Source organism: Labrus mixtus, chromosome 23 (genome assembly GCF_963584025.1).
Source record: "Labrus mixtus chromosome 23, fLabMix1.1, whole genome shotgun sequence".
NCBI classification, from domain to species: Eukaryota; Metazoa; Chordata; class Actinopteri; order Labriformes; family Labridae; genus Labrus; species Labrus mixtus.
In genome coordinates this window covers 8,588,906-8,616,484 of record NC_083634.1, presented here as the reverse complement: position 1 = coordinate 8,616,484, position 27,579 = coordinate 8,588,906, and the positions used below count along the sequence as shown (strand labels likewise).

Genomic DNA, 27,579 nt, shown 5'->3' with positions numbered 1-27,579 from the left:
TGCAGCCATTTCTCTTTCATGATAAGCAGTGTAATTGTGGATAAAAGGTGCACATCACCTTCCATCTCACCCAGCGAGACTAAAACTGCACCCCACCTTTTCTCCTCATGTCAATGCCTAATGGCTTTACAATTGGCTCTTTAAAAGAGACCAAGCTTTGGCATTGACCCCCAGAACTTTTTTTGTGCTTCTCCAATTCACAACCCCTTTTTATCCCTCTACCCTTTCTGTCACGGCACTTTGGTCAGAGAACACAATTAAATTTGTTTGACCGGTAAATAGTGGAATGGCCCTGCACTCAATTTTAAAAAGCACACCACGCTCCAATACTGAAATGATCCAAAGATAGAACGTGAAGTTAGCGTATGGGTTGTTTGTGGTAGTGCTCTCTGGGAATGCCATTAGCTGCTCTGACCTGTTCAATAAAGATGTGTCAACCATGATTTGTATTGTACATCTTTGGTCTCCATGGTTCGATGCTGATGGTCTTTAAAAGCCCCACTGGGGAGCTCTCGATTATCATCTTTCCAAAATCTGCCCAGAGATGATGCCACTCAAATAAATGCGGTTTGCAATCATCCAAGGAAGTTTAAAAAAGAAAAAAAAGATTATAAACAGTCATGTATGGTAATGTCTTGAACTATGATGTACTGCCCTTTGTTAAGGTGGAGGGTATCAATAGCAAGCTTTAGACCAAAGTCCTTGATATTATGTAACTCAAATAATAAGTTGTCCACAGAATTACATCACTCCACAATATGAGAAAGAAAATTGTACAAATAAGTTGATATTTCTTTGTGTTTTCTAAGTCACATATCATTTTTAAGACTAGAAACTTGTTGATTAGAGCCTGATTACAATGTTAACTTTTTGGTGCTTACATCTGTATGATGCTACTATTTTAGGAATCATATTTCTCTGAGTTTGTGCGGCTGATAGCATAGGACTGTTATGTACGGAGCAACTCCCATGGCCAACAATGAAAAGGTGAACCAGTTCAGTAAGCCAGCATCGGTGCAGACTCGCTGTTAGAGGCTTTTTTATCACTCACTCTCACTCTATCCCCAGAAGTATTAGATGGTAGTCAATATGGCAGACACCCCCTTGGAGTGGAAGTGTGTAGTGAGAGGGTGTGAGGAGTGGTTTGAGAAAGGCCCTAGTTTATCAGGACCATTAGCTCTCTATCATGCTCACTTCCTGCTTACTTCCTGGTTCTAGTTCTTTGGTTGTGTTTTGGAAAAGTCCCTTGAAGAAATGTGTAGGCAACGATGACTGGTCACTTGTTTACAACACAATATGTTTTTAAGCCCATAGCTTGAATTCAAACGCTCTATAATTTTGTGCTACTTACAGGTAGGATGTACCTTATTGCTTTAACCTTCAACACCCTCATTGTCATTCCTACCAGGGATATTATAATCATTAAGTACACTTCATAGAACCTTTTTTACAGACTTCCTCTTCAGCAAATGATAGAGTAAGATGCCTTGTATATTATTATTCCAAGGAGAAGCGTTCTGTCAAAGATGGTCTGCGTCTAAGAGCATGAGACAGTTCAAACTACCCTGGTCAACACAGTGATGATTATGCTGTCTCCCTCCCTTTGTGCTGCACCTATTATTCTTCCTGACGTGCAAGAGTTGACAACCCACAGCCAATGGTTGTTCTTTTAGAAAAATAACTCCTGAGAGGGTTCTTCAGAAAAGCTGCATTGTCTTTAAAAATTGAGTACTCTTTTTATCTGGCTGTGAATAGGAATTAGGCCGATCAGAGAACCAAAGGGCATCATTTTGATGCAAATGCTCAGCAGCCGTTTATGGATCGTCATTATAGACACAGGGTTTCTCCTCTGCAACTCTACCAATTTTATATTACAAGTTCATTTTAAATGTAGTCAAATCATAGAAAAGTACTATTGGTAGGGATGAATAATTTGTGGCTATCCTTTGGTTGACAAATCATAACTAGTCATCCGAAAAAGTCTTTGTTAAGTGATTGGCTGTATAGAGACACTCTAGCTGGAGTCAACTGTGCTTTTTACAGAAAAGACATGTAGTGTATGTCTTCCAAAATGAGTTTCACAATTGGTGAAGTGACCAAGAATGTAGCTTCTTCATACAGCTAGTTAAGGATTAGCTGATAAGCTAGCGATTGTTAACATCTTTTTCTTTTACAGCTACAATTGATTGTCAAATATGGCTACCTCAGATTCAAAATTTTAAAAAAGATAGAAGGGGTCAAAATCCCAAACATGAACATTTATGGGAGGTTCAGTTTTTACAGCCAATTCTACACTTTTTTTTTTTCGTCCTCCCCAAAATCACACTGTAAAACAATGTCAACACCTGCTCTCTAGCCATTTCTAAATAATTGACCAATTTAGCTCTCCTTTTTTATAACAGGAGGAGTGCTATTTGATCAGCTAAGGTCATGATGTAAGGATTTGATACCATCTAAATCTAATGCTACTTTTGACAGTGCTGCTGTCTGACAGCTGAAGCTAACCTCAACGTAAGCCATGTACGCTAACGTCTAGATGCCAACTCCACAGACCAACATGCTGTGCTTGTTTATGCTTTTCCAAGTTTTGAAGGTTAGAAACTCAAAGAGTTTGTTCTTAAAAGTTTGACAGGGATTTTGACAACTGTTCTCTAGCTATCTGTGATACTCACAGAATAACTGCTGAGCGACCTGCTAGCTAGCTGTCTAAAATGTGCTACTCGGTTGGATGTACAGCAAAACTGCAGCCCACTGGCTTGTCAGAGAGTTTCTTCTTTAATGTAAAACAATATTTAGAATTAAATAAAAGTGCAGTCACTGGCATGCTATGAGAGAGTTTATTCACTTATGTGGATTCAAGCAGAATCCTCTCCTACTTTTTTTCCTCAGTCATATGCCTACTTCAGCTGCCCTCACTGCGGTTACACAGACAGAGCTACAGTATAGAGTATGTGCGCTACAGGGAAGGTTCCATCTGAGGGGGTTTGAGGGCAACGTTGAAATTAATTCAGGTGGGTTAGCGAGAGGTGAGATGCACGTGAAATTGCTCGCAGCCTACCCTTGCAAACTGTGAACTCTTTACTCCGATGAGCGACTGTTCCCCCCAATATATTAACACGTCGTTGAAACTGTGCCAAACTGCCATGCTTCTCCCCTTCAATACATGCCCTGCGGTGTCTGAGAGAGGCATGAAAGAAGGGGGGAGAAACAAAACGCTTTGATGAATGCCAAACTATGTTGTGTTTTCATACAGTTTGAGACAAATGGATTTTAAGGCTTCCACAGTGAACTTCTGCAGTCTGCAGAAATACCATTCCCCTCCACCTCCCTCCCTGTTATCTTCACTTTTTGTCCAGCTTCCCTTTCCTGTCTTTCTCACTCCGTCATTTTTCCCCCCACGGGGCTGAAAATGCTAATTCTTTGAAAGGAGTCATGGGATTCTGCTTGCCTCAGTAACTTTTCTCCCCAGATCCTGCATTGGATATTTTCCATGATGTGTTTTTGTCTGTGATACAGCCTAAATTACATTTTTTATATGACACTAATCCAGTCTAAAGATAGATCATTGCCAAAGTTTATTTGTTAAGCAGGCGCACAGGTGTCTCCTCTGCCTCCCTGTTCCTTTTGCTCTTCTTCCTCGTCCACTAATAGGGGTTCATGCCCAGCCATCTGTGAAGGACAAGGGAACCTTTTGGCCGAGACAAATCGCTTTTGAGCGAGGCTGTAGCACTCCCACCACCTCCACATCCCCATGCGTCTCTCCATGCACATACACACAGATGAACACATGCACACAAACACACTGTCCCTCTCCCTCCAGGGTAACAAGGGAAACGTCTGTGTTGGGTCCATAGTGTTCCATCAGGAGTCAGCCAACTGAGCCACCGGTCTAATCCCTACCAGCAGCCCACATGGCCGCTCTGCCAAGTTCCAATTAGACCCATTAAAAAGTCAATCCGTTTTTTCCTGAACGAGGACCTTTATGAGGGATGCGCCCAGGCCGCCGTGACCCACCAACCACTCGATATAACAATGCGGCTATAAAAGCAAAACAACAGGGAGTTACAGGCCGGAATTATAAGATAACCTCAAGGGATGTGATACTTGCTAGGAACAAACAAAGTCCCCTTCTCCCGCTGGGAAACAAAGTAGTAACTGCCTGCTTGGCGAGCTGAAGTGATTTGAGGAAACAGAGTTCAACATTGCAGACTCTCAAGCCCATAAACCGACTGCTGAAGATGGCGGCAACAAACAAGTTTGCATTGTAGGCGTGCTGAATCAATCAATTCACACCAAGTTATACCATGACACCTAACATAAAGAGCACATCAATACTCTACTTTGTATTAACAGTGACTAAACAGGATGAGTAAGTACATGGCAACAGTGTTAAGTAGAAACGTCCTCCAATGGTCAGAAACTTGAGCAGAACTGGACTCATTGGTGGGCAGACATCTGACCAGGTGGGCTTCATTGTTTGAGGGAGAGACAGAAAGAGAGAGATAAATATACACAAAATGACAAACAGTATGACAAGGCAACATACAGACATGAACAAACTGTCCATTTTTTAAATTACAGGGGCTTTGAAAGAGATAGGTCAATTATCCGTTGGTAATCATTTGCTGCAAGTAGTGTGTCATTTCAAGCTGATTGAGGGGTTTTATAGAGGGTCAGAGAAGCCAATAAATATGTCTGTCTGATGTATTACGGTGTACATTTCTCGAGCTTGTGTGCAGACAATTTGAAGTTTAAAATTTCACAGCTCGCTGTTTCCACAATTGCTGGTTTTACTATCAATCTGCGGAGGCTGTCAGGCGAGTATAAAGAGCACTGATCAGAAATTGCGACTACGGAGCTTTTCCCCCAAGTTGGAGGCAGACAAAAGGCCATAACAAAGGATTTATACCTCCTATCTTCTATAAACGAGACCAATATACTGTAAATGGAGACAGGATCTTAATGGCGCCGGCTTTTCAGAGGTAAAGAGTCCTGCTGACAACAATGTCATTGATAGTGCCTGTGTGTGGTGCCTGTGTCCAAACCTACTAATGTCCTGAGCGACCTTGCTAAATAAAGACCAGTGGATTGAGCATCCACTCTCCCCGTCCATTGCTGAAGCACTGAGGCTTGAAGTATACATTTGCGCGCTGCATTACACTCTCTAATAGGCAGTCAGTCAAAATAACACGCTGCCTGAAATGTCAGCGTTTACCTTTGTAATGACCAAGCTTCCACTGAAATTAATAGATCCTCACGCTCATCTCTATAGTTGGGCGTCTTTACGCCATCAATAACGCAGACCATGAAACCACCAACATACATACATAGACGCTCAGAACACAACGCTGTGACTTCCCCAACAACCACAAGCTGGAAGTAAATTAAATGTTGTATCACCTCAATGTAAACTGGAGGTTTTGGTTTGATGTACTCTTGTTTGAAGATATTTTTCTGTGCATTATTGAGAGAGCTGAGTACTATGTTGTAAAAAAATATGCTTACTTCTCAGAGATAAACCAAAATTACAATTTAAAAACAATTATAATAATGATGTTAAAAATCAAAACAGTATTTCAAGTAGGAATGGACTATCCAATTTATGGTGAATTGTACAAACATAATTGTTTGACTCTCACACTCATGTCACAAGCATTACAACTTAATCACACCTAAGGCTGTTATGCCCACCTTTGCATGATTTTGTATGTCACACAAATATGTACACTAATGCAAACATGTTGTTTGTGCTCATAGGTAGATCAGAAAGTATGTTGGGCAAGACACTTAACCCCCAAGTTGCTCACGCTGCTTTGTCAGTGGTGTATGAATGTGTATGAATGGGATTAGTTACTTCTGATGGTCACTATACATAGCAACCACTGCCATCAGTGTATGAATGGGTAGGTGTGACCTCCGGTGTAAAAGCGCTTTGAGTAGTCAGCTATACAAGCTGAAGTCCATTTAGCATTACCATTCTTTCTAGACGCCTAAAACCATTTTTTGTCTTTTGGTCAACATGCTGTGATCTGCCGAAAAAAAACGTCTTGTCTATTTATGACTCTTAAATATGACAAATTGACCTTCTTTTGAGGTACTACTGTGCATCAGGACCCTAACATTAAGCTAATGTTCAAGTTAAATCAAATGTCTTCCAAAACTTTGCCATTCCAAAGACCCCCATTTGGCATTGGCCTCTGGTGGGGACCCTTCTCTTGCAAAACATTTTTATAACTCCTTCTTTTCACGGGCAATGTGGTATGAGGCCAATCATGAGGCTTTAAAGGTCAGCTCAGGAAAACTAGCTTGCTATTGAATGCTGCGGACTGCATGGATAAGTTCTCATCTTTTCATAAAGTTAATTGATTTGCTAGCTTTGTTAGTTTAGATGGCTTTAAAGATTAAGTGGTGAGGATTTGGAGCCAGAGAACACATTTGGGCACATCATGGCCATTCAAACCTGCTGCAGCAAAGCCACACTTGATGTAATCTGGCTCATGCTGGCAAGTTTTAGATGCCCAGGTGGTATTTTGTGGCTGTGCCTTTTTTGTAGCTGAGTTATGTTCACTGTGGTTGCCTGGTGGTCTATAGCTTCTTTTTTTTCTAAATGTTTCCATTGTAAGAGGAGGTAGGTAGATTTGTGTGCATTGCTTTATTTATTTTAGCCATACAACTTACATATTTTCACAAGTAGTGATTAAAGCCATCTAAAAAGATATACTGTATATTAATATGAAAAGGTAACAAATAATGTTATTAGTTTGATTTTTTCTTTTGTTATATTTTCCCCTCTTCCCTCCAAGATCTTCAACCCCCCCTAGTAGCCTGACGGGTCTCCAGGGGGTCAGGACCACCACCTTGAAAATCACTGGTCTTTAAGTTAATTTAAAAATCATGTTGAATATAAAAAATGTAACTTTGGGGTAACCTTGTATTTCTTTACACGATGTTTGCTAGCAGTAGAAAAGTGAAGCTTTCAAAGTCAACCTAGTTCTTTGAAGGATCCCAGCATGTAGCTACCAAATAAATATTTAAAAATGTAAAGAATTTGAAAGTCTGTACTTGTGTCAATTAGGTGTCCAAATTCTACTTTTTTTTAATAAACTTTAAAATGAAATGTTTGATACCTTGTATGTTGAAAGCTAAAAACTAGCCTCATATAAAAACCAAAAAAAAGCACTATCCAGAGTTAAGCTTACACTAAAGTTTTGAAAAATGTGGGGTTGCAGATGGCCTAGTGGTTAGGTTGCACCCTAAGTGCGTTGGCTATGGTCCTCCAAGCGGACGGCACAGGTTCAAATCCGACCACGTCTTCCGTACTCTCTTTCTTCCAATTTCCTACTTCGAACACTGTCCTATTATTTGGTTGAGATTCCACCACGTTCAAGTTTAAGAAAGGGTTCAGAATCTGGAAGTTGTTTTCCAGGCAGTTAATCAAGGAAAGGATGTGCCAAATTTGAATAATTCTATGCTATAACCTTTTAAATGTATATGTATCAACAGACCCTGCAGCACATTTACCTGTCTCAGTGTTCTCAAAGCTTTCTAAAACTTTCTCAGTTGTTAGCGGGTCCCCACTTGGCCATGTTCAGTGTTCATATGCATAAACAGGAGCTGCTATTAGTCTGCCGCCAGAGTGCATTCATGTGTAGTCACGGGTCAATGGGAAAATGCAGCATGTGCCCTCACCTCCTCTACTGTTGTTCCCATATACACAATAAAATGAAATGTTAATGGATGCTAATGAAATGGCTAATTGTGGATTCGGTGCAACCATGCGAAGCTCACTCTCTAGGCCTTGCTGTTCATCGTTTATCACACAAAAGCCTCTCGAGAGTTCGAGGGGGTAAAATAAGAGGAAAACAATAATGATAATAAACATTAAAAAACAATGAAACCACAATTATTATGCATGCAGACCTGGTGCCGTTTTAACCTGCTGTGCAACATGCGTCACGCCGGCTCAGAGGTGACATTCCTCTTTTTCTTGTCTCACAGATTGTGGTAGAACTTTTCTGGATAGCAAGATGGAAGGGTGGCTAGCAATAGGCTGGCCTGCGGCGGTTTTTCACCTCAGAAACAGTCTTGCTTGTCAGTCCCGACAGAGAGAGCAGCTGAGGCCTGCTAAAGCTGGGTAAAGCTCGCGGCTGTCTTTATCTCTCGGCCTGTGAGCCCAGAGTGGTTTCAGGCAGTGATTAGTGAGGCGGATCCCACGTGGGTCACCCCTTTTGCTGGAGGAGATCAGTGCTGGAGATTTTAGGCATCTGGGCACCTTTGTAGTAGGAGCATGTGAAGTGACAAGGGAGGAGAGGTGGACAGAATGGAAACTTGAGAGAAAGGGAGACAGACACATGGAGGAGAGGTTTGGGTAGTAACAGGAGGCATGGGGGGGGGGGGGTAGCACCTTTATATGACCTGTTTCATGCAACTGTAGGGTATTTCAGAACGGCATTATAATAAATACAACCTAACAAAGATACGTCTGTTGACTGGAAATAGATTTTCTTTTAGCGTTTAAAGAAAGGTGGGTGAGCATTTTCCCCAGTTTTGGATTTCCTTATTTCCCAAAATTCTGAGCTAGCTAAAAGTTCAACGTTTCAATGTGTTAAGTCTGAAATTTATCAAACCAATTGCTTACAACTACTCGCACTCCTAACCATCACTCCTGGAGTTAAAGTTTATAACTTATCAGTAGAAGTTAGCATGAAAGCATGCTAAACTAGGAACACCTTCAAAACAAAAGTATGTCAGCACATTAACATATTGCCATTGGCATTTCACTCAAAATACAGTTCCACAGTGATGTTAACCTGGCTGTAGCCTTAGTCTTGTTCGCAATATACTGCAAAAGACTCATGCTTTTATATTATAACTCATCATAATTGACACCGGGAGGGAAAGAAGCACATTTTCCAAATTCTTAGCAAAAATTTTGTTTAGCCACATAACTAAATCAAAAGTTCAAATTATTCAGTAGTTGTGTTTGCAATACCGAATACCTGAAACCTAAAATAATAGTTTTCCAAACTTCCTAGCTGGTCTTTTTATTTAGGCTAATAAGCTAATGGTAGCATGCTAAACTAAGAACATCAGCTTGTTAGCATTGACCTTGGGTGCGTGTTAGCACTGCAATATTGACTCCATAGCATGAACGTGCCAAAAAAAGGTGTATTCATAAAACATATGCTATTCAAGAAACTGGAATCTAAAACTAGTTACACATGTCAAAAATATATTAGTATATGAGCAGAGGTGTTCTTCTTGATCTTCAGAAGTAACTGATCCCTTTCACACGCCGCTGACAAAGCAGTGTCTTGCCCAAGGACAAATCAGACATGTTGCAGCATGGGGATCTAACCCTCAATCTTCTGGTTGAGAGACGACGACTCTACCAACTGAGCCACAATCGCCCCTAATCAATCCAGACCACAGATTCCCCAATGTGCCTAAACGTCAGCAAAACCCATTAGCAAATATGAGCTAGCCTACGACTTATAAATCATTTAACTGTCCTAATTGTATGAAAAAAAAAGTAGTAAGATGGAATCCAAGTGTAAAGGTGGTTTTAAAAACTTTGGATGAGGTAGATATAAGCCATCATCTTGTCATACTTCCTTTCATTTGACCTTCTGAGTTAGCCCTGGCGGCCATTTTTTTTCTTTTGGCTTTTGTTCATTTTAATTCTGAACATGGTGAATAACCTTTTTATGAGGATGTAGACTGTTCATGAGGATGGAAATTGATTTTAAGCGGGTCAAACCATCTAGAAAGATCTTTGCATGAATAGTTAATATCAGAAGCAAAAAAATTTAATTTGATTTGACTGCCTATCCGGTAAACCATTTTCACTTTCTCATTTGCTCTTAAATGTTTTTCGTATGTGTGCTGGGGCAAGCGGTAAAGTTACTTTGACCTCTCAACGTTCAGCCAAGAGGGGAAACTTTCTCAGTCCATACAGTCAAGGAAATTAGAAAATCTGACTGAAGCCAATCTCCAAAACACAGGAGACTTATCTTGGCTTGTCCGAACTTGTTGTAGGAGTAAGCTTTAAGGAGTCATTTACGACATTGAAATCAGTATTCATTTCCCATATTCTCATGGCTCTCGCTTCGACTTTATAGTGCTAATTACGTCCATTACAGTGTCATTGATCCCCTCGCCAACCGTCTCCGCGGAAGAAATAGAAAAACTCTCCATTTGCTTAGTAATGAAGAAAGTTGTTCCATTTCAGTGGACTAACCTCCCGTCTGCCTTTATGCTGCTAAATGAAGCTGATTTGCCTCCAAGACAATGCGTCTTAAGTCTGAAAGAAAGAAAGAGAGAGAGAGAGAGAGAGAGAGAGAGAGAGGGAAGTAGAAGATCATAAGGGGGCACTTATGCATATGTTTGATAAAGATAAGTGACGTCCCATCTAGTGGCCCTTAATGAGATCTTTTGCAACAGGAAGATATATGTGGCTCTAGTGTGATGCGCACTAGTGGGAAATGAGTGCTGAAGGGGGCTGCGGAGGGAGGCACTTCATCAAGTATAATTGCTGCCTTATACACACTGGGTCCCCAAAGGCTCTTGCTTCTCTACAGACACCCAAGACCTTCCTCTCTTAACTTCCCCCCGTTTGCTCTTCCTCCTCCCGCCCCCGCCCCCCCTCTGTCTCTCAACGCTTTCTATCGTTTCCCCCTCCTGACCCTTTAGTACCCTTCCTCCCCGAGTATATTATTTCCCGTTAGACAATGCTAATAGAACAATGTCTTGCTAGTTACAGCGTTCTGAATGCAGGCTTGATTAATCAAGCAAGAGCCACAATGACTTCCTTTTCCGTCGCCATAAGTCCCCCGTGCTCCCTTTAGCTACATGCGGGGGAAGTTTTTTGTCTATGCTGTGCATTTATTCTGGGAAACGAAAAAAATCTAACAGGAATAGCAGCTCTTTTATCTTCCTTAAGTCGTACATTTTGCACTATTTCGGAAATCTCTGGAATAGGACAGCGGAACAAATGCTCTATTTTTAAAGGTACGGTAACAAATTAAGTCTGAGCTGTCGTGGCTGTATACAGCTGTTATAATTTTTTCAATACAGCATAATTGTGAATTGTGATTTCCAAGGCCTGAATGCTCAGCAGCTTTGCTAATCATCATTATTGTGTCGAAACCCCTCTCTTGTCGCAGTTTCCGTGCACTCTCCAATTCGTCAATGAAGAGGATTTTGTATATGCATACGATTATGGCATGATCATGAGTGATCGGAGGCAAACATATCTCAGAAATGTAACAATATATGACATATTTACTTGAGCCTCCATACAATATTGATTGATGAAGACCCTCACTATCCATCTGTTTGTGTCGCTTATCAACTTGAGGACGCAGTGTAGTTGGTTGCAATATTTGCAAAGAAGCAAATATTAGAAATCTGGAGCCAATACTTGGAGTAGTGTATATCACTCATAGCGCACAGCAGTTTCAACAATAGAGCAACTAATTGGCGTATTCCAAAGCGGCAGCAGCAATTTTGGCACAATACCCTCATGGCCATTCAAGGGATAGTGGGAGCACTGGCACGTAATCTAAAGCATTTCCAGCAGGGGCTGTTCACGCTGGCAAAGAGGAGTGGAACTAAGTGCAACCATCAGCCAGTCCACGCAGATTGCATGGCACATCAGCGCAGCGCTGCCCCTTCCAGGATTGGAAAGGGGGTTTGTTCCCTGCCAACGCTGTGGAGCAGCCATGTTCATAGCAGGTTAGCCCCTCCGCTGGGTCCGTCAGGTGGGCTTGGGAGAGTGAGAGGGATGGAAATAAAGGAGTGCATGACTGGATCAGCAGATGGGGGATATTCTGTGCTCGGTGCCATGCAGCTGCGACTGCAGATAACATATGCCAGGGAAAGGGGGCAGACAGAGGCTCTGTAAACCATGATAATCCAAACAATGTTTTCTAAAGGAGGGCCAATAGAAAGCCTAATGGTACTTCAGATGAACATTATCAAAGGTATTGGACCCATCACAATGCAAATGTGGTGATTTTGTTGCATTTAAATATGACAATAATGGCCGCGCTGCCAAAAATCATTTCTGTGATTGCATCAATTGACAATTGCTCGTATTAATCCAGCTGTCGTGGCCGTCCAAGAGAGAGGTTTGGACTTTTCTTTTGTCTGAATTATTTTACTAACCAAATTAACCACCCAGAAAATGACAGCCATGACACCATTTCACAATTAAAAACTGCATTTTAAGATAAAAAAAATGAAACAGTGGATTTTAAAAAGGCAAGCTGGGAAGGAGACAATGACGCATGCTGCTGTCTCAACCAATCCATCCAAGAAGAATAAAAACTGTTGCTTAGAAAAGAGAGTCCTTGTTGTGTTGTCTTTTGTAACTCATTTAGTACAAAGAAAGTACTTACCAAAAGAGTAACTTATAGTTTCATACAGGCTTTATTCATAATATTTTGCCCAACTGTCTTTAAGTTTTTAAAGTGTGTTTTTTTTTTTAGCATGACTGCAATTGGACCTATGAAGAAGAAAATGCTTAGGCTAGTAAAACCCTCATCTTTAACTTGTTACAAGCTCAACACAGAGTGGACAATGATCCAGTAACTGCTTAGGTAACATAAGTCATTTTTTCACCGCAGGAACTTTTTCATAGTTCTTGGAACTGTTGGAACCCTCCCAGGTTTTTTTATCGATTCCACACCGGGGCCGCTGTGGCTCAGTTGGTAGAGTCGTTGCCTCTCAACTTCTCACTTCTGCTTTCTAAATGAAATGCAAATTAAATTGTCCAATGGGCCCTCTCCAATATGAAATGCTACTAAGGAACGCGTCTTGGTGCTTGTGTTTGAATAAGGGTAAATGTTCAAAGACTATTGAAGGTTATACCACTCATGCTGAAATAGGCATGTTTGATCAGGTGGCCTTTTTTTGTATAGTTTTTTTAAAAATGTTTAAAGAGTTGAAGGTCTCGACTAATTGCTGGATTTCCCTCCACAAGAACAGAGACTGACTGTGATTTTTTAGAGAGCTTTTGACAAGACTTTTTACAACTATTTTAAAGTAGGCCCTTTCCTATCATTAGAGGAACCTTGAATGAAGTCCACGATACTGTTCTCCATGAATGCACTTAGATTTTCACGACTATCCAACAATTTCACAGCTAGCCTTAAACTCTTTGTAACATTTGGTGTTGCTATTCAGCTTTTTATTGCACCTCTCCCCTTTTATGCGATGGCAGTTCTATTTTGATCTTGAACATCCCTTGCTTTGCACACATAATACATGTAGTTCGTTGTAACCACAATGCCACATCAAGAACTTGGTCCACCTCAAACTTTATCCATGCTCAATTCAAACATCTTTGTATAAGATCCCCTTTAATGGGCTTGTCATTTTGCCACAGACACAAATGCTGTGTGGCTGAAATGAGTAGTGAAGTGAAGGCCAAATCATGTCCACAGCATGTCCAAACAAACAGAGCAAGAACGGTTGGCCGGCTCTTCAACAATGGGCCCGCCTATCTACTGCAATGGGTACCTAGCTCCGGCGGCAGCTGCCAAAGCCACTTCAAATGGCCCCTACTTCAGACCGGATCCTTTAGAATAGGGTCGAGCACCATCATGAGACTGAGGCTTAGCCATGAGAGGGACTAGGCTTGCATAATTCTCGCGAATATGCAAAGCCTTTGAACTCCGCTGTGTGCTGAAAAGCATGCAGTGTTGCAGTTTACCGTGTGACTACAGATGATGGAGAATTATTGATTCATGAATGGGAGAGAAGCTTTCTGAAAGAGATTGATGGGTCGGTGCCTTAGCTTGTCATCTCAGTGCTTATGCTTTCTTCTCGCAAGCAGTGAAGGCCATCTGGTGTGCGATACCGAGGAACAACTCACTGCAGCATATGGATGTTCCAGCAACCTTTAAAAAGAAAAAAAGTAGTGGGATTGTAGTACCCTAGCATGATAACATGGACAATGCCACCCCTCTCTAAGGATTGCTTATTTTCCTCTTGAACTTTCCGAGGTTCTGGACCCTTTAAAAAGGAAATACATGGCACTAAACAATAAGCTGCTGTATGTGTGGGTGAGGGAGTAGGAGGATAATACACATGCAGCAGTGTACGACTTTACCTTTTCACAGTAGCCATTGTGAGCTGGGCATCTTTTCAACATACTGCCCACCATAGATTTACCATTATGTGTACCATACAGTGCAGTAGTCCTTTCTTGAAAGAGGAACATATAATTGGGGCATTAAATCCTTGTAGCAAAACCAAGGTTGCACAATAGCTAAAGGAGGAAAATGCCAGAGGGGAACTTATTGTATGAAACCATGGTAGTGCTTGGGAAATTCATAGAAACGTAAAGCCGACTGAATTCCAAACAGGAGAATTTTCTATTTAACCTGATCGTTTTTTTTTTTGTTGGTGTACTATCTTTGCAGTTAGTCTTATTTTTTTTTGAAACTTTTGATCAAGTTGTCTTAACAACATGGGGGGACAACAAGGTCGGATGCTCCGGGCCCTCTGACGGTTAAAGCATCTGCTTGGAATCATTCATCACATTTTTTTTTTTTTTTGTAAAAATATGTTGTTTGGGGTGAGTTTCATTTACATAGTGGACAAAAACATTTTAACTTTCACTGCATTCCATAATGGTTTGGCTTGCTGAGCAAATTAACCTCTGCCCTCTGTAAGCTTTCTACATGGCCAAAAATCAGGTGTGCTGAAAAAGGCAGGAAAAATCAAAGAGAGAATGAAAAGAGAGGTGCAAGGAAATGTGTGGACAGATTTTTTTAAGGGCTGGGCAATGATGTACTTCTCAACTTAAACAATGTAATCAAAGCAAATAAATACAAAACTAAAGATTATTGCAGTCTGGACGCAGAGTGGTGTGGGTCTCCTCTTTGACTGCAGCTGGGTCTGCTGCGCGAGGCTACACTGATAGCCTGTGAGTGCTTTTGGAAGGGGGAGGGGCTCACGGCAGCACCTGCTGCTTGTTGAGGACAGTAACTGCAGAGCAATACGTGCTTTCACGTCAGTTTCTTATACCAAAAAAGTCTCCAATAACACCAGAAAAAGTCGCTAGATTTGTCGCTAGTAGCTGTTGACAAAAAAAGTCACCAAGGGGGTTTGGAAAGCCGCCAGATTTAGCGAGAAAGTCGGCAAGTTGGCAACACTGTTTCCTCTTTCCTGTGAGCGCCGCAGCAGTAAGCAACATACTAGGCTCGCTCACGATGGAATTTTACAAAATAAAAGCCAGTGAGCAACAGACTTTTACAACAAGAAAATAAATAATAAAAACCGCGTTAATGCGAGATAAAATAATTGTCGGCGATAATTAATTAATGAGTTAACGCGAAAATAACGCGTTAATGTGCCCCGCCCTAATTTATTTTAAAAAGATGTGAAGCTAACAAAGAAGGGGGCGACGAGGATAATCTACAGCAAGGCGAGACAGTGAAACACACAGCACAGCCACTGACATGCAGATTTCAACATGGCTTAAATGTTCAAGTCCGTCAGCTTGTATACACCAAACATGTCCTCTCTGACAGGAACAGCTCAGTCTGATAGTGAGGAGAGACTGGGAGGGAGAGATTCAGCTGCAGCCTGTAGATGACAGGAGGAGAGACCTGGTGTATACATGAGCATGGAGGAGGAGGGGCTGCAGAGAGAGAGAGGAGACAGAAAGGGGCTCGCTGCCAGACCAGAGTGAGGAAGGGAGACGTAGTACCGGAGTAGCAGGGATGAGAGACTGAAATGAGTGACCGGTTATTGCCGGCAAAAATGACAAACTCTGAGAGCTTAGTTCTTTTGCCGCACAAGAAAATGACACGCAACACACATTTAACTTTATGCCTCAATAGTTATCTTGGCAAACAAAACAACTCACCAGCTAGCCCTGCTAGCCAAAATCTCACACTATGGTGTGGAAAGTTGCTCTACCAGACATATTCCCCAAAACATCGAGCTCAAATTTTGCAAATCGGAATGACTACTGGGAACAAATTTGAAAAACACATCATTTTTCTGAATGGTTAAAAAGTGTCTTTAGTTGGCCTTTAAATAATTGTAAATGCATGAAGTAAGTTGCAGACCCAAGGACAACATTTATTTTCCCCAAAATGGGAAAATTATTCATATTCAGTGCAGAATATCTCAGCACCCAACCTTTGACCGGACTAGCTGGGAAATCTCTTCATCGAGAACAACTGATTCATAACGAGGAGCCTTTTGAAATCTTTAATTCACACACAATTATGTGGAGAGGTAATCATCTATGCAAAGTGTACTTCAGCCATTCCCCCCTCCAACAGAGGCTAGTCTGATTAACAACCTCTGAACCCACCGCACATTGTGGGAACCTCGTTTATAGGAATTAATTTACTCTGCGTATTGGACGGCTCCTAATTATCAATTGTGCGTCATGTATTACAGTAACCCGCCTGACCTCCAATTACAATAGCGCCAATCAGAGTGGGGTTAATTCCGAGCGACGATCAATTTGGCCCAATCATTTCGCTGCGCTCCCATGGGTGACTGAGTCACTTTGAAGCAAGCGAAGGTATTTTCCAGGCAAGCCTGATCAACATATTACCTTGTTTTATTGTCTCCGTTAATAGAACACATTCATCATAACCGTTTTGCATATTGCTTTGCCCCTGTACGCAGTGTGCTAATAGTGCTATGCCGAATGCATTTCCGAGTGCTGCTTCATTCTAATTGAGCATAATACAAATGGACTCTGACTGATCTTTTTTTTTTGTGTGTGTGGCTGTTGAATGTATTTTGTTGCTTTCTGGGTCTTCATCAGAATATTTTCCTCCACTACAACTTCGCTACAGCCTCAGACTTAGCCTTGGCTTACACTAAAAAAAAAAAAAAAAGAATGATTTCATTTAAACATTGAAAACTAAAAAAAGGAAAGGAACCCAAACACATTCTTAACTCTCTCAGTGTTAAAGGTCGTATAGGTGCATTTGTGAACATCAAGCCGCATTTTCTTTACAGTATGAAAGGCTTCTGGAAAAGTATGTACTAGGTGCAGCCTGAGGAGAAGAGTTTTGACATTATACTTACCCGCAACAAGAGCACGCTTAAAAAGGAAGGCCACAAGTTGTCTCCGGAGTACATTTTTCTGCTGAACAGCCAATAGCGACGGCCTTTGAAGGCAAAGTACAATAGAGAGGGGAGAAACAAAAGCTTTAACCCAGAGTAAGAAGGTAAGCCTAAACAATGACAGCATGTCCTTGAGTTATAAATATATAATATCCCTCAGGTGGCACCGAGAGACAGCAGCTTCTGATTGGCTTTGGTTATAAATCATTCATTACAGTTCACATCAATAATTAATATTCCAACCAAGCCTGAATCCTTTATGTAAATACTGTCACACGCTGGAAGGTTACCATTGTAAACTTGCACAGACAGCAGTTTCCAAACTTTTGATTGCCGGCTTAGGATGCCGTGTTTGTCTCTCTATTCTTTTTAACTAAGTCCCTAAATAAGTGCAAAGCTATGACGCATAAAGGCGCCGAGAATAACCTACAAACTCTGCAAGTATAATGACTTCCTGAGGACAGGTGTACTGACTGATCATTATGGGTGTACTTATTAGGGTTTTCCTACATGCCACATTTGGGTTCATAACGCAATACTTCTAATCAATGTTCATACCGCACTCAATGACGCACAACGATATTTTAGGTCAATTCACAAAGTTTTTTATTGGCAAGAATTCAATCATGGATGGAATGTGTAGTTAGACAAATCAAAGTAGGGCTTGACCTTCGTTTTAATTTACATTTATGAACTAAAGTCTAACTGAACTTTAGTTCCTGTCATCATAAGCAAGCCATGGACCAATTTTAAAGGACAGTTTGATTCATTGGAGAGGATTGATAAACTTCTCAGATCTTTTCAATTTTAATATGAAGCTAAAGCCAGATAGCTGAGCTTAGCATCACTGCTATCACTGCAAACAAAAGAGCAGCACATGACAACAAGTAAAAGCAAAAACTGTTTCAATTCTTGGAATTTTAAAGGGATTAAATGAAAATACATTGTAGAAATTGATCAGTCTTCTGAACATCCAACAGAGACAGGGTGTGTGTGTGTGTGTGGGGGGGGGGGGGGGGGGGGGGGGGGGCTGGTTAAGCTGAGTTGATAGAGCAGACGTCTACAGTCCTCGAACGCACCGACCGTGGGATCGACTCTCGAACCTCGGCCCTTTGATGCATACAAGAGTGATTTACATGCATGAGTGCGAGATAGACATGTCTGTAACATTCTCTCCTCCCCACACTTTCTGTGCCCCCTCCCCACAAGAAAAAAAAAGGAATGGAGCCTGGATAGCAGTTTCGCCCTGTTCCTAGTCTTTATGCTAAGCTAATCAAACGAGGATGCTCCTTTTCCGTATTGACTGCAGAAGGGAGTGAGCCTATGTCAAATCACTTTTTTAAAGATACATCATACTAGATAGAAATTTTAAGAATATATATTCAAAGCAAACATCACACAAAATGTGTTTGACCTTTTTTCAGTCGTACCTAACTTTTTACTAAAGTCTCAATACAATTAGAGTGCTAAACACTCTCCATCCTGATGCTACCAAGGAAAAAACAAAAAAAAAATCAAACATTTGTAAAAGAAGAGGTCAGGGGTCTCGTAACTTTAACACCCTTTTGTTTAGCTTTGATCCTGTACCTGCTCTACGCACAGCAGCGCTGATGATACAATCAATCACAGCTCATTAATGACAAGAAATGGGCTGCTGCAACACGACCATATGGCTCTGGCTCGCAACTCCCATTCCCCCCATCTGGAACCTTCAGAAAAAAAAAAAAAAACTTCTGTGCCTGTCTTTTCCCTAAATAGTTCTGATGCTTTCCCCCAAACTTTTCAGTTGTATTTTCTCAAAGTTTATTGACCAATTAAGTCATTGATATTTGTTATTTAGGGAGGAAATTACTAGTAAAGCCAGAACTGATCCTATTGATACATATGTGGTGAATTATAGTATATACTATTTCTACAGCTGCAGATATAAAGAAAATTAAAGTATTTGGACATATTTAAAACACGGTACTAAGCAAAAAGCAAAAAAAAAAAATATTTAAAGTGGGAATTTTCAGATTTTCTTAATCTGTTATTGTAAAAAAAGATGAATATATTTGGATTGAGGACTACTGGTCACAGAGAATAAACAAGTTTTGACATTGTTCATGCTTAAGGCTATTGCAGCGGTTGTTTTCCTCAGTTTTCTAATGTTTAATTGGCCAAACCAACCAATTCTGAATCAAGAAAGTAACTAGCACAATTATGAATCTTTTGCAGGCCTTAGAATTTAAAAAAGAATTTGAAAAGATTTGGTGTAGTGTGGTATAATAATTGTTAATGGTAACTTCAAATTGGTAAAACTTAGTGTTGTATTTGAAATTGGTCTTGGTCTCAAGACTACCTTTTTTTTAAGGTCTCGTCTTGGAATCCAAAGCATTTTTACTCGGCCTTGTCTTGGTCTCAGACTGGGCGGACTCTGGATTTTAAATCAGGACCATTTGAGACCTCCACTTACAGGCTATTTTCCCCATGTCATTGCTGTACCCCATACTCTACTGTATTGGAAAAGAAAATGCCTCAATTCATTTGTAGTCCGATTTTAATCCCCCAGTTATGGCTGCACTCCTGCTGCACACAAGTTGATGATTTCTCATTGATATTAATGGTCTTGGTCTTGGTCTTGACCCGGTATCGATCCCTAAATGTCTAGTCTCGGATCACACTGGTCTTGGGTATGTCTTGGTCTCGGTTAGTGTGGTCTTGACTACAACACTGGTAAAACCCAGAACAAACTATCCTCATCCTTGCTGTTGCCTGCAGGAGCAAGGGTGTGAATGATGATATACAAGTTGAAAACTTGTATTTACAATAAATCTGACATTGAAAGAATGCAGTGTTGAAGCGGCTCCGAGCTCATCGATTGGCGCTGATCGAACACGGGAGGAAACTGTCTGGCAACCCAGAGGTTTTTTATTTCAAAAGCACCCTATAAATGTGCACTTTCTTTAATCCCTTCAGTGCTTTGATGCTCTGATCCCTCTGAACTTTTGCTAAAACAACATTTAAGCCGGAGATAGGTTTTTTTTTTTCTCTTTTTTTTTTTCGGCGGGAGAGCTGATATTATTGATTCATATTAGGTGTCTGCAGCCGTTTGTGCTGCATGCTTTTATCTCCTATTCCGTCGACACTTATGCCTCGGCGGCAGCCACTACACTAACTTTCCCTGATGGACACGAGTTGGCACTTGGGTATCCTATAAAATGCTTCAGCAGGTGATAATACGGGCGAGAGCAAAGCACAGGACTGCAGACGGGCACTTTTGTCATGTTAATGTGACCGCATATGACGCTTCGCAAATAGGATTTACTGTGCAGGGCCCCCCTATGAAATGGAATTGCAGTCTCATAAAATGTACTTTTAAAGAAATTGTGTGAGGGAACTCTGGGCAGTAAATTAAACTCCTCTGGCAGGATTAGATGGAGGAGGAGGTGACAGAGAGGGAGGATGGGTATGTGGGGCATATTCTTGAGCTCCAGCTTACAGAGGTCATGGATCCGCCGTGATTCGACATCTCTCCATTTCAGCCTTTTTATACGATTTTATTGCACCTTTATTTATTTTATTTTCAGTAACAAATGTCCAAAATGGGGCAATATGTACTCACATGAATTCCCATAAAGTAGGTTAAATCACACACATGTACCTGTACGGCAGAAAAAAAACGTTCATCCTTCACCAATACAGGGGGACAGTGAGGGTTTGGCTTTGTGGGGAAAAGTGTGACGTTGATTTGCAGCTAAAGTAACCTCTCTCTCGTGTTACATTGGGAAAGTTGAAGACCAATTTTAGCATGATTCTCCACGCGGGCACCTCACAATTCGTGCTCATTAGGGCCACATGTATGGCGGTGGCTCCATGGCAGACTGTAACGTCGCTCTGGTCACTGGCATTCGAGTGTACTTCAAGAGTCCCTGCGCTATGCCTTTTAAGACCTCCTCCTCTATCAACTCCTAAATCCCCGAATCCCCGGCCCTTTTGTGTGTGTGTGTGTGTGTGTGTGTGTTTTAAGCTCTCAGCAGATATCCAGCTGCGGCTGCTGATAGGAACTTGGATGAACTCTGAACAAGCTTTATGTGTAAAGATGCAGGCAAAGTGTGGGGGGGGGGGGGGGGGGGGGGGGGGAGGGAATCACATTCCCTTGCTTTTGAAAAAAGAACTCCTGGTCTTCTTAGGCATTTCTCTTCCAACCTTTGGCATTGGTTGAAAGATGATAACACAAGCACTCAACATCTCAAGTGTCAAAATCTGAGCAACGGTCTGCTCCAAAACATTTCACTCAGACTTCAGGAAGTGCACTTTTTTTTTTCACTCCCACACTAGAAACCCTAAAAATGTGAAATAATTTTTTTGCCTTTTGACAGTATGAACATTAATAGTGGGTTTGAAATTTCTACTTTTAAATAAGTAGTGCTTATATTGCTATGAAGACCTGCAAAAAGTGCCTGTTTTGTCTTGTGCAGATTTAATGACGATAGCAGCTGATGCCAAGCAAACACTTGGATGGCCTTAGCATCCTCCCATTGAACAGATTGAAGCCAAAATATCTCCATGATGGGCGCTGACATGTTGGGAATTTGAAACCAGAGTCTGCGCAGACATGAAACATTAACGATGTATGCATGGTTGTCATATTGTAACCGTGACAACAACAGAAACAGCTAAACAACAAATCACATACAGATGACCAATTGTCTTGTTTCCTCAAAACAAAACAAAACATTTTTGCAATATATCCATTTAGATTTTAGATCTTAGATGACTTCTTCTCACTCCTTTTCAAACATGCCATTTAGAACTGCCTGTTGACAATGTGGATTTGTTATTGTCTTGGGAAAAAAATTACACTTTCGGCATAAAGACTTCAATAAATCAATCAGATTTTAAATTAAAATGAGTTGTAACAAGGAAAGAACCAATAAAGTTCCACACCTCAGCTATCCTATTCATGTCCTTTCCAGTTTTCTTTCCCTTCATCAACACAAAGAGTTTCTGCTGCAGAATGGCACTTGGCAACGAGGAAGGTCAGCTTTTGAGGAAATATTGATTTGTAAGAATATTAAAGTTCCAAAAAACCCTTTGTGTTAATCTGCTCTCCAAGCAGTTTTTTGTTCTTTTAGACATATTGGAATGACAGTTACTGATTTTCTTCTTTCACAATATCAGTTTTGAGGTTGAGTTACATCCAAACAATAAAAAGTTTAGACCTAAGTGTTGTCAAACTTGATATACAGAGAACACGCTTACTCTGCGTTTCACCTCGAAAAGTTGGCAACGCAGCATGGCCACTTTCAAAGACTCAGTCTTGTCTGTGTCTCTTTTTGTTTAACACAACTTTAATCTTTTTCCATCATCTCTGTTTCTTTTTACTCAACTGTATCTCCTAAATTGTACATATTTCTCACACCCCATTACAGTCTTTGCGATTTTACTCTCACTTCACTAACACCCCCCTTCCTCCCTGCTATTTCATGCATCATTTCTCTGTTTAATTGCTGCTGGCTGAAACCGTCTCCATATTCCCCTGCAGCTCAGCATTCCTCCAGTCCAATGCTATTGCGGCGTCGCGCTATTCAATTACCCCTCGGTAGACTAAACTACACAGGGTGGGCCAGGACTGTTTGGGCTCTCAATCACTGAAACACCACTCTGGACGGAGGCCAAACATTGGCGCCTGGAATGATAAAACAAAGCGCTGCAGCATTGTTGATCTGAACTCGAGGTGACTGAGAGGGGAGTGCTGTGCAATATGACAATCTTTTGTTCTCTGTTTTTGTTCTGAGATAAAAAATGCAATCCCAAATCCTTGTCAATGTGTGTCCAAACTGGAAAACATCTAAAACTAAAAGATTCTATGCTAAAATTAAACAAAAAAATGAAATACTTTATTGTTTATTATTTACCCAAAACAAAACAACAGATGATATCTATATTGAAGTTCTTGCCAGGACAGTGTCCCCCATGTAACAGCACACGAGTGAGCATCAATTGGTGCAATTTCTTTGTGAGACAGGCATGAAGAATGAAGTGTCATTTATCTGCAAAAATCAATTTAAGCTAACTAGCTTGTGGGCGGACATTGTTAGCCTATAACATGCATGATTTGAGCACCGTCTGTGTTGCTCTGTGACTCATTGTGACACCCCATGTTGCAACTCAAATCCAGAACTGCTAAATCCTAATCTCACATGATTACCAATTGTTCTGAGATTTGAACGTTAGCATCATTACAAGTGGAACCATCAACCTAGTGATGACTCAGCAAATTCTGGAACACCAAATAAGTGAGTATTTTTACACAAATCAGTAAATATGTTAGCTTGTTACTGTTAGCTAAAAGGTGGACACTTTCTGTTTAAGAATATTTGGATTACCTTGGCAACTTCAAAATTTTAGGAAGAAGCAAGTTAGCTTATGTTGCAAGCCTGGGTAACTATATTTGAACACCCCAAATTGTAACACCAAAGTTAACTAGGTAACATAACGTTAATTAGAAAGAATTAAGCGTCTTGTAATCATTAGAAAAGACTGACTTTCTCTTTGGCTTGACGGCCAACTCAAAGAACACTGTCTTTTCCTGTCAGAGCTGCTAGCATCACAGGCTATCAGACATACTTACAGATACATTGACTTACAAACATATCATCAGTTTTGAACTTACACTAATTGGCACTTAAGACATTTTTATATTTGGTTAGATAATAATGACTTGGACATGGATTAGATAGACATCTGTGTAGCCTAGCTGCTGTAAACAACTTTAAAATGATAACTCTGATTCTGACAGACCACTTGGACAGGCATTGAACAAGTACAATCCCTGATACACCAAGATGTGTGCTAGCTTCCAATTTCTGACTATCAGCTAGTTAGTTACTAGCTTAATACATAATTAACCGCAAAAGGGGTCCAAATGTGATCTAAACAAACACTGGTAGCTTGTTGAGAAAATGTATTGACATTCTAAAGCTACTTTTTGTAAGTTTTAACCCACAGCGCTGATGTCATACACCACTGCCGGAAATCTTGATCAACCCATTAAGCTAATTTTGGTCCTCCATAGAAAAATAGACAAATCAGCCTAATACTGCTGTAATTTCAGTGCTTCAATTTTGCCACATACAAAAGGGAAATACAAATGTCAACTGTCATTAAAGCCACCCTTTGACGCTCAAAGAAAAGCCCAATACATTAGCACGCTTGATGTCAGAATGGCTGCTCTAATTAGAGCAAGTCTCCCACTTTAAACATGCATTTATGGATAAGCTGGGTTTTTATTGGAGTCCTTCAGGGGCTTAATGTTTTGTATTCTTTGAGCAAAGTGCCCATTGTTTCATTAAAGAGCTGTTTTGAGGGCTACATAAGAACATCGCTGTGTTCTTTTCCCGCTTATTAGTCCATTATGCTGCGCTGTCACCAACACTGGATGATGGGTTGGTTTCCATAGAGACATTACTTGGTCAGCGAGACAAAAGCAAGTGAATGATAATGAAGCCGATGAGTAAATAAGGCAGCGTTTGGAATAGCAACGCATGCGGAGATCCAAAACATGTGTCTCCATCATGCAGATTTTGGGGGAAATTTGTACACATAAGACTCAAAAAGTGGTTTAAATGTGAGCACTAAAGTGAGTATGCAACCATTGTATTGATGTAACAAAAAGGAGAAAACGACAAAAGCCAGCTTTGTGGGAAATATTTTATCATTCCTTACAGAAACCTTAATACCCAGCATCCATCATGCTTCCTTAATCAGGCCAGTGTTGTTTTTTTTTTTTTTTCTCAACAGCAGCATTAGCAGAGACAGTTTCAAATACCTTCACAGTAAGCAGCAGAGGATATGCTCATATTTGCAATTGTAAGCATGAATATGAATACAAAGCCCAAGTAGGACATTTCTAGGCCAAGCACACACACACACAGACACACACACACACACACACAAATATGTTAACCAGCAAAGCAAAACACACACAAACACAGCGCTTATCTGTTCCTCTCGGAGGCCTCACACATCGTAACGGCTCTATCTGCGTCACACACACACACACACACACACACAATCCACCGAGGTATCCAGAGTAATTATCAGGCTGTTAATGATTGCCGTGCATCAGCAGTGCTCCAGCCATTCATTACAAGAGCTTCTTCAGGCCCCTACTGGGCCCGGGAGACTGCTTATCACGCACCACACCACTTGATGGGCTTAATGCAACCTATTAACCAACAAAAGTCTGGATGTGAAGTTTCGCCAGACTCCCTCCCATCTGTAATACTCTTTGATTTATGTTTTTTTTTTTGTATCGCGCCAAAGTCAAGCACTGCGCGGGGACGAGATTGATTATTAAATTTTTATCTTCTTAAGAGAGGATGTTGCAGTGAAAGAAAAAAAAAACTGTAATTACTCTTGTAAGAGCTACAGTAAGATGTGAGAGGAGCGGTCACAGCTAATCCTCCGTTCAAGCTGTTGTTTTTACGGCAAGCTCAGTTTGGGTCTGTGTGGCATGTATGACAAGAGTGTAAACATGATATTACAATGTACGCCACGCAGCCATGTCCGGACAGCCGGTACCCTTTGGAGTCACCCCGCCTATCCCTCAATCTATCCCATCCACTTATACATTCAATCCTCCCCCCTGACACCGACCCCTGTCACGGCCCTGCACAGAGGTTTTTATCATGAGATAGAGGAGGTCGATAATGTCTTTCCACATCACAGCAGGCAGATGTCACCAAGAAAATACTGAGGAGCTGCTTCTTGTGTCTCTCCACGTGAGTGTGCCTTCATGTAAAGGTTGTTGGGAAAATACACATACAGTGCTGATGACTGGGTGCCTCTCAAATAGACCAAAGGTGTAAATGTAACAGTCCCAATCTTGGAATTAAACAGCCTAGTATGATGACAAACTCCCATTAGCCCAATACTTGTTTAAATCTACCATGGTTTAGATAACTTCTAGAGCCTGAGAGCAGCAGTTTTTCCACAAAAGTACCCTGCAGCATCTGTCCTTTTAAAAAAAAAAAACCCTCTCAGTGTATGCAACATGTATAGTATATTCAAAGCTTAAAATTGTAGATTTTGTTAGGATTTTGTCAATAACTGTAACAGGAAATGAGTGCGTTCTGTTTTGTTTTTTTTAAGTTTAGAAACCTGCCCTCATCAGTAAATTTGTCCAGGTTTTCAGGAAGTCACTATTTTCCAGGAAGTAATCGCCTGAATTTGAGTGTGTCAGATATGCAATCAATTTATGTCGAACGTCTGTTCCGTCTTTTTGTTAGAAGCATGTTTAAAGTGAAGAAACCAACTAAACTATCTCACCTGAAACCCTCAACAATGAACACCGACCGCACAGAGCGCTACATTTTAGAGGTTTGGACCGGAAGGCCCCAGTCATCTTTATTGACTCTGCACTAAATAAATGTTTGCAGAACACTGCTCACTTTAAAACAAGCCTGCTACGCTTACTTTTTATTTGCATTTTGTTGGTGTCATGTTGGCTGCCGCGTTACGTTTGGGCCCTAATTGTCTTGGCCGCTGGGCCTTTGCTTTTCTTAATCTTGTGTCGTTTCTGCTGTATTTAAGTAGCTGCCAAGTCAAACTGTATTCTATCTAACTAATTAGGTGGTTGGCTTGTTGTCTCTTTCTGTTCAACATTGGGACATTGTCGTTGTTGGCAAGACCTTAACACAATTCTTGTTTAAGTGGTTGACAGGCCAGTGGCTGCAATGTCTTTGTCAATCAATCTGGTGTGTGGCCTTCTTTTAACCTGGTGTTGTGTTGTCTTGTTTGAACATCTTTGGTGCCTTCAGACTTAACATGAAGCATTTTGTGTCTTTATTTCTAATGTTTGAATACTTTATAATACGGGGGGCGAGAGGAGGGGAGAGCAATCGTGAAAACATCATCAATTCATATTGGTTCAATTGCTTTTTTTCCCCAAGTAGACTACTGTCATTCTAGTTTGTGAGCATCGTACCATGACTAGGCAAATGGCTGTTGTGACCTCTTGAACTTTTTTAGCAGATGTGCTGCCTATTTTAGGCTAGTATTGCACAACTGCATAAAGTGTAATAAAATGTATTTAATTTATTTTAATACACATCAATTAACTTCTTTTTGTAGCATTCGATGTTTTTCAGTAAGCCTTTTTTTTTTTTTTAGCTCTGTGGAGTTTTGGAGGTTGTCCTTGGACGGGGAGCCAATTACTGTACAATATAATTTGTATTTAAATTTTAGTCAGGTTGCAAGTCATTATTCACATTTGTTATTTAAACTTCCAACCCGTACCGTTCATTTGCAGTTTTAAGTAGATTCAGATAGTGGTAGTTTCTGGATTTATTCACTCTATAGATTGAACCTCTGTAATATTTTAAGAGCTAAGTTTGTCTTTACTTAATCCATGCAAATATGTGCATGATTTGCTTTGAAATGAACAAAATAAAGAAAGCCAGAGGAAGAAAATGTGTTTAATGCATG

The 27,579-nt window shown here is 40.7% G+C and overlaps 1 long non-coding RNA gene across 3 annotated transcripts in view; it reads right to left on the bottom strand.

Moving 5' to 3' along the window:
* The window catches only part of LOC132958995 (uncharacterized), a 110,132-nt gene that overhangs the window by 51,196 nt on the left and 31,357 nt on the right, over positions 1 to 27,579 (bottom strand). The window contains exon 3 of one of the 3 annotated variants that reach the window (XR_009666854.1): positions 10,200 to 10,303. The exons of the other annotated variants lie outside the window; for them this stretch is intronic. This is a non-coding gene — a long non-coding RNA (uncharacterized LOC132958995). Of the gene's footprint in view, positions 1 to 10,199; positions 10,304 to 27,579 lie in introns of those variants that run through there. 3 annotated transcript variants of the gene reach the window in all.